The 8,359-nt window shown below is 37.9% G+C and overlaps 1 pseudogene; it reads left to right on the forward strand.

The window, feature by feature from the left end:
* LOC102858949 overlaps positions 1–6,817 on the forward strand; it is a 19,349-nt pseudogene extending 12,532 nt beyond the window's left edge.
* Positions 6,818–8,359: the final 1,542 nt, after the last annotated feature.

Consider the following 8,359-nt stretch of genomic DNA (forward strand, 5'->3'; position numbering starts at 1 on the left):
CATTCACAGGATGGAATACTACTTAGCATGCAGGAGCAATGATTTTGTAAATTACTACCTAACATGGGTGGGACTAGAGAGCATTATGCTAAGTGAACTAACTCAGTCCCTTAAGGACAAATACTCTATAAAACCATTGTTGTAGAACAAGTATGAAGATCTAAGAGGGCGGAGGAGGTTGGGAGCAGAGGGATGAGGATGGGCAGGAGAGGTGGAGTTAATCATAACGTCACATGATTTGATGGGTAGAGGGGTGTGTGAAACAAATGGGAAAGATTTTATGTAAAAAAAAAAAAACAATGTATCTGAACTGTAAATAAACCAATATAAAATAAAAATTAAAATAACAACTCCCCCCCAAAAAAGAAGCAAAATTTTTTTTAAAAAAAGCCCTGAATAGAAGATTTTTAAAGGTATCTCAGGAAGACAAAGCAAACTACAATGATGGAATGTACACAGACCTGGAGTTAGAGAATGAAACTGGAAAAACTTAACATTTTCCAAGCTGAAAAAAAGAAAAAAGTCAAGGATGAGTGGCAATACTGAAGGACGCTATGAGAAAAATCTTGAATGATCCAGAATATATCAAAAGACACTAGAGGAAATATGTAGAGTGACTCTACCAAAAAGTATTGACAGAAACTGAAATATTTCAGGAAGCATCATATTTTGAATACTAATGGTAGTGAAGGTAAAAATTCAAGCTGCACTTAAGGTATTGTAAAAAATAAAGCTCCCGTTATCAATGGGTTACCAATGGAAATGTGTAGTTGACAGAAGTAACCCTTGGTGTGCTCACCATTCTGTGCTAAGGAGTTTGGATGTCAGCTGACTGGTTGACTCACTGGAAGAGATCCATGTTTGTCCCCATTCCCAAGAAAGATAATACAAAATAATGTGGAAGTTTTAGAAAAGTATTACTAATACCATAAATTAGAACTACTGCTGAGGATCATTCAAAAAATGTCCAGAACAGTAAATAGGCAGACAGTATAGTCAGTTGGTCAAGCTAAATTAGGAAGAGGCTGTAGCCTCGGGAATATCACTGGTGGTATCAGATGAATCCTCACTGAAAGCAGAGAATACCAGAAGAATGTCTGCTTGTGCATTATTGACTATGCAAAGGTATTTCACTGAGGATCCAAACAAATTATGGCTAACATTGAGAAGAATGGACATTACATAACACTTAATTTTGCTCATTCAAAACCTGTACCAAAATCAAGAGGCTGTTGTGTTAACAGAAAAAGAGAGCACTGCACTATTTAAAATTAAATAAAGATTATGAGGATGGCACAGGCTAGGACAATGTTCAAATCTTTGGTTCCGAGTCACTATGAGTTGTACTTGATGACACTTAACAATAACAATAATTTGAAACAACATATTTCAAAATTCTAGTAGATGTTATTTGACATTGTACATCCAATATAAACACAACTTTAAATATTGTTGTAACCAATCCATTACTTTTCATTTTGTTTTGAGCTTGTCTTTGAAATGGCTTTACCTTTGGATTCTTTCCCTCATGCTAAGGTCTAATATGAGCTTTCATCCTGTCTTTTATTTAATAGCTTCACCTTTTATATTAATCCAAGGTCAAGAATAAAATCTCACACTCATTACCTTCAAGTTGAATGAACACAAAGCTGATCCTCCATTTAATTTCTGATACTGTAAATGTCAAGGGAAGAGATTGACCATCTTTTTCTCAGGAAACCACTAGTGGACTTTGAATAAACAAAGAAGTATTGCTTTTAGCTTAGCAGCAAAATTCCCTAAAGATTATGCCATGAGGAAAAGTAGGGAAGTAATTATTACTTTTCTCTGAATAGTGAACTATGTCAAGTTCATTTATTAAGTAAACTATTGCTTTGTTTATCATTACTAAAAACTGAAGTATACACTGATCTCTTTTACTATGAATTTTTTATTCTATGAATTTGTTTATTGTACTCATACTTTTTTGAGCATTTTATTATTATCTGAATGAAAATTTATAGCATACTATTTTTATAATAAATGTTTTATGATAAGGCTACTAGACAGATTAGATTTCTTCATAAAAATTTATGTATTTGTTAATCTTTACTTTTTTCATAATACATAGAAACTCAATAGGTTTAATTGGTCTTGTCATTATTAAGTTCCATTAAGACACCTGCAAATCATAGTAACCCTATGTACAACAGCTCTGAACCCTGTCTCTGACACCTATTCTTATTACCCCAGTTACTGTGTCAGTCCATCTCTTCTCAATTCTTCCTATCCTGTGCTGTCCCTCCACATTTCTAAGAATGATGTCCTTCTCCAAGGACTTGTCCACATACCTTTCGTATGGGAGATGGGGCTTCAAAATTGTTGCCTCCAAAGAGCAGCTTGATTTCATTTTTTCCAGGGCAATATGTTCAGTACTCTTCTCCAACACCACAATCCAAATATATTGATTCTTTTTCTGTTATCCCTAGTCTTTGTACAACTTTCTGATGCATAGCAAATATTTGTGAAGATACACTTTAATGAGGAACAGTTAAGTCTTCAGACTGACATCATTGTTCTTTAGCACTTTAGAAAGGTCCCTGAAAGCAGATTTCCCTAATGAAATACCTCTTTTGATTTCCTGACTGCTGGTGCCAAGAGTGTTGATTATGAATCCAGGCAAGTGGAAATTGTTAACAATCTCAATCTCTTCTCCATCTATGGTGTTACAGATTGGCCTAGTGGTCAAAATTTTGTATTTTTGATGTTGAGATTCAGTACATACTGAAGTTTTGACCTTCAGCACATGTTTCATGTCCTCTCAGTTTCAGCAAGCAAGCTTGTGTCATCTGCATAAAGCAGGTTATAGATGAGTCTTCCTCTAACTCTAATGCCACCTCCTCTTCCTAAAGTCCAGCTTCTGGAATGATCTGTTCAACACATACATTGAAAAGATACGAAAACAAGATTCATGTTTAACACTCTCATTTCCTGATTTTTGAGCCATACAGTGTTTTCTTGCTCAGTTCTGAGGACTGCTTCTGGTTCAAGTATAAGTTTTGCATGAACATAACCAAGTGTTCTGGGATTCCCATTCTTTTCAAGGTTAGCTACAATTTGTTGTAATCCACACATGTAATACAGGTTTGACCAGGAGTATAAAAATTTATCATTTTAGTTACTTAGATGACTTCAAACTCTTGCCTCCAGAAGAAGCCTGATTTCATCCTCTGCAGGGCAAACCTCATTGTTCTGTAAAGGGTCAATAAAGAAGACCTTCAATGAGGTGGACTGACAATGACTGAAACAGTAGGCTTAAGCATAGCAGAAACACAATATTTTAAGTGTTTTATGTTCTTATTTTTAAACATGATTAGAAAACCAATCCATTGTCCTGGACTTGATACTGACTCATAGCAACCCTATAGAACAAAGTAGAACTATCCTACAGGGTTTTCCAGGCCATTTTATATACTCCATATGGATTACACCCTAACATAAAGAAAACAATAATTCGTAACTCTTGATCAGCAGACATCATCATGATAAATGTAGAAAATATTCAAGTCTTTATGCATTTTACTTGATTGATATACAATCAACATCCATGGAAAGAGCTGTCAAGAATTAAATTTCATATTGCATTGGACAAATATTCTGCCAAAAACTTCTTTACTGAGCTAAAGGATAAGGATGTCACTTTAAAAATCCCATTGCCTTCCCATCTGTTCTGATTCAAAGCTGAGTCAATAAATTGCATAGGAGGAGACTGTCCATCTTTAGGTGGCTGCAAACTGCGGGAGAAGCTCAACCATTGGGTGAGTAGTGAAACTCAATACTATGATGTAAGCCATAGTATTTTTAAAAGCTTGATATACATGTGAAATTTGGACAATTAATAAGGAAGACTAAGTGATACCTTTGAATTATGATGTTAATAAAGAACATTTAATATACTGTCTTAGAAAGCATGCAACTAGAGTATTTCTGAGGGACAAGGATGGTGAAACGTCATCTCACATACTTTGAGGACATTATCAAAAGAAGTCAATCTCTGATAAAGGGCATAATGCTTGAAAAAGTGGAGGGTCAGCAAAGGAGAAGACCTTCAATAAGATAACTGCAACAGTAGGCTTAAGTATAGCATAAATTGTGAGGATGATATTTGATCGGGCAGAGTTTCATTCTGTTACACATTGGTATGGTTACTATGAATGAGAATCCCAGAAAACTTGAATATGCTCATGTGAAACCTGTACTTGGATGAAGAAGCAGTCCTTAACATGTTAGTTGTTAAGTGCCGCTGATTTGACTATGACTCATAGCAACCCTATTAACAAAAGATCTGAACCCAGTCTTGTCCTGCACCATCTTCACACTTCCTGACACACAAGGGTCCACTGTAGCAGTCACCATGTCAATCTACCTTGTTGAGGGTCTTCCTCTCTTTGGTCAACCCTCAACTCTTCCCAACATCAGGTCTCTCTCCAAGGAATAGTGCCTACTAGCAACACTAGCAATAGTCCAAAGTATATGAGGTGAGGCCTCCTCATTCCTGCCTCCAAAGAGCACTCCAGCTGCACCATCTCAAGTCATATCTGTCTGTTCTCTTGATTATCTATGGGATGTACAGTGTTTTTCTCCAAAACTACAGCTCAGTGGCATCAATTATTTTTCTGTCATCCTTATTCATTGTCCAGATTTTGGATGCATAGCTATGGCCTGAATCAGATGTACCTCTGACATCACTACTCCTCAATAATTTGCCAAGGATCCTAACTGCAGATTTTTCCAGTGCAATGTGTCTCTCTATTTCCTGACTGCTTATACCAAGGGTGTTAATGAAGCTGTTGACAGTTTCAGTCTCTCCATTCATCACTGACACTGCCTATTGGTCCAGTGGTAATAATCTTTGTTTTCTTGATATTAAGACACAGTCCATACTGATGTGTGCATTCCCTGATGTTCTGCAACAAGTGCTTCAAGTCCTCCTCACTTTCAGCAAGTAAGGTTGTGTCATCTGCATAATGCAGGTTATTGATGAGTCTCCCTCCAATCCTGATGCCTCATTCCTCTTCATATAGTCTAGCTTCTCTGATAATTTGCTCAGCATATAGATAGGACAGGTATGGAGATAGATTACAACCCTGATACACTCCCTTCCCAATTCCAAACCATGCAGTGCTGTTCCCCTGCTCTGTTTGCACAACAGACTCCTGATTGAAGTAAAGGTTATACATGAGCACCCTCAAGTGCTATGGGATTCCCATTCTTCTCAATGTCAGTCACAATTGTCTTGATCCCCACTGTTAAACTCCTTTGCATAGTCAATTAAGCACAAATACACAATCAATCAATCTCTTAGCACTAGCAGTCAGGAAATCCAAATATGGATTACATTAGGAAAATCTGCTACCTGGGACTTCTCTGAAGTGCTGAAAAACAATGATGTCTGTCCAGAAAATAAGGTGGCCAGATCTAGGCCATGGTCTTGCAAATATTCGCTATTTATCAGAGAGTTGGACAATGACTAAGGATGATCCATGCCTGTGAGTTGTGGCATTGGAAAAAGTATTGAACATTCCATGAATTGCTAAGAGAAAAAACAGTTATGTGCCACCACTGGACTCCTCACTCCCAACACTGGCGGCTCTGAGCCTGAGTGGTGGCAGCTCCAGGGGCGGCAGGGGCAGCAGCACCCCAGGCTCCATGGGGGTCACTGGGGCCAGACCACCTGGCTGTCAGCAGCATGCAGGGTAAACACAAAGCTCTGAAGTTGAATTTTGCAAATCCACCTTTCAAATCTACACCAAGGCTGACTTTGAATCACAATCCAACAGGAGTTGAAAATCCACACCTAGACAGACTGAGAACATACAGGCATTGAATCCAGAAAACTGAAGATCTCCCCCAAACAACACTGGTATTTCCCTACAGAGGACTTGAAAGACCTTGGAGAGATTGGATTAGGAGCTTATGTTTCTGTCAAAAAAATGGTCCACAAATCAAGGAGGCAAATAATGACAGTTAAAAGAATTCGGTCAACAGTGAATGAAAAAGAACAAAAACAACTTCTTATGAATTTGAATGTAGTAATGTGAAGTAGTGATTGTCCATATATTATTGTTCAGTTTTGTGGGGCACTCTTCAGAAAGGGTGACTGTTGGATCTGTACGGAACTCACATCGACCTCATTTGATACCTTTTACAAATATGTATATAGTGTATTAGATGATGTTATTCCAGAAGAAATTTTAGTAAAAATCACTTTAGCAACTGTGGAAGCACTAAACCACTTAAAAGAAAACTTGAAAATCATTCACAGAGCTATCAAACCTTCCATTATTATTCTAGACAGAAGTGGGAATATTAAACTCTGTGACTTTGGCATCAGTGGACAACTAGTGGACTCTATTGCCAAAACAAGAGATGTCGGGTATAGGCCATATATGGCACCTGAAAGAATAGACTCAAATGCATCATGACAAGGATACAATGTCAGGTCTGATGTGTGGAGTTTGGGAATGACATTGTACATGTTGGCCACGAGCCAATTTCCTTATCCAAAGTAGAATAGTGTATTTGATCAACTAACACAAATTGTGAAAGGAGAACCTCCTCAGCTGAGTAATTCTGAGGAAAGGGAATTCTAAGTACCATCAACTTTGTCAACTTGTGCCTTACAAAGGATGAATCCAAGAAGCCAAAGTGTAAAGAATTTCTGAAATATCCCTTTATTTTAATGTATCAAGAACATACCATAAAGGCCGCATGCTAAGTTTGTAAAATCCTGGATCAAATGCCAGCCACTCTCAGCTCTGCCATGTATGTTGATTGAGATTGCTGCTACATCAGACTCTAGAAAAAAGAGCTGAGAAGAAGCAAGACGTAAAAAATTTTCATCCTGTATCAGTGTTCTTATTGCTCTTCCAGACAGCATGTGCAATAAGGTTGGTGTTCATTTCCATCACGTCTGTATACTCTTGTCACATAGAACATGCATCCCTGTAATACCTAATTGATCACACAGTGCTGGTCAGAGAGACCTCATCTTGCTCTTTGATGATGAACATATTCACGAAATGTGGAAGTCAGTACAATCCATCTGTTGACTGTGATTAGATCACATCTTAAATTCATTTCAGCTATTAGAATGGTGTTTTTATCAGACTTCCAAACAGTGGGAGAACATGGTGATAGTTGTAACTCTGAAGAGAGAGACTCAGGTTTGAGTTAGAAGAGCTTGCACAGCCAACGAGACACATTGCCTTCTGGATCTGAGATATAAGGAGGAATTTACTTTCTTCACCAAGAGCAATAGATTTACTGATTTGTCATTGTGTTGCTTTACAGTCAGTCCCAGTGGACGTGTGAACATGGATGTGCTCAGCCAAATTTCCTGTTGAAATACCATGTTAAATTAGTATGAATTTATCTTTATCTAAAATTTTGTTCTTTTCAAAGATGCGAACATTAAAATTTGAGATGGGGCGGAGGAAGAGAGAAAAACAAAACAAAACAGGTCTAAAGAGGGTGAAATCAAGTTCTTCTTTCTGAAACTCCATCTCACATACTTTGGGCATGTGACCAGAGGGACCAGTCCTTGGAGAAGGACATCGTGCTTGGAAGGGTGAAGAGACAGTTCAAGGGAGGAAATTCCTAGATGAGATGGATTTACACTGTAACTGGGATAATGGAAGTAAGTGTGTTGGAGACAGTGGAATTGGTTCAGGATAAGGGAGGGCTCAGAACTCTTGTGAATCGATTCTCTATAAGTTGCATTCGACTTGATGGTATGCAACAATAACTATTGCACTCAACTACAATATTTGTTTTTTGAGATGTTTAGTGGTTAAATAATTTGATATACTTTGGACATGTTACAAGGTGGGATCAGTCCTTGGAGAGGGACGTGATGCTTGGGAGGGTGGAGGGACAGCACAGGAGAGGAATACGCTCAATGAGGTGGATTGATTTAGTGACTGGAATAATGGGAGTTGCTGTGTTGGAGACAGTGAGATTGGCACAGAATAGAACAGGATTTAGGGCTGTTGTACACAGGGTCGCTAAGAGTCTCAGGCGACTCAATGGCCCGTAACAACAACCACCACCACAACAACAATCAATTTTAAGGGCTTGACTCACTAGTTACTCTGCTGGGAAAAGATGAGGCAGTTTTCTCCCATATACAGAAAAACAGATTTGATAGTGACGAGTTGGGTTCAGTCTTTGATCAACAGAATTCATAGGCTTTAACCTCAATGTTTTCAATTAGCATTCACAGACTTCTTTTAATTTTTTTTTATTAATTTCAATGAACATCTACAGAGATTTTGGATTTCCATTCATTCATTGTTGCACTTCTTTCCCCGCCCACCCC

This window comes from Elephantulus edwardii, unplaced genomic scaffold (genome assembly GCF_000299155.1).
Source record: "Elephantulus edwardii isolate Elephantulus edwardi_28Jun2011 unplaced genomic scaffold, EleEdw1.0 scaffold00010, whole genome shotgun sequence".
Taxonomy (NCBI): domain Eukaryota; kingdom Metazoa; phylum Chordata; class Mammalia; order Macroscelidea; family Macroscelididae; genus Elephantulus; species Elephantulus edwardii.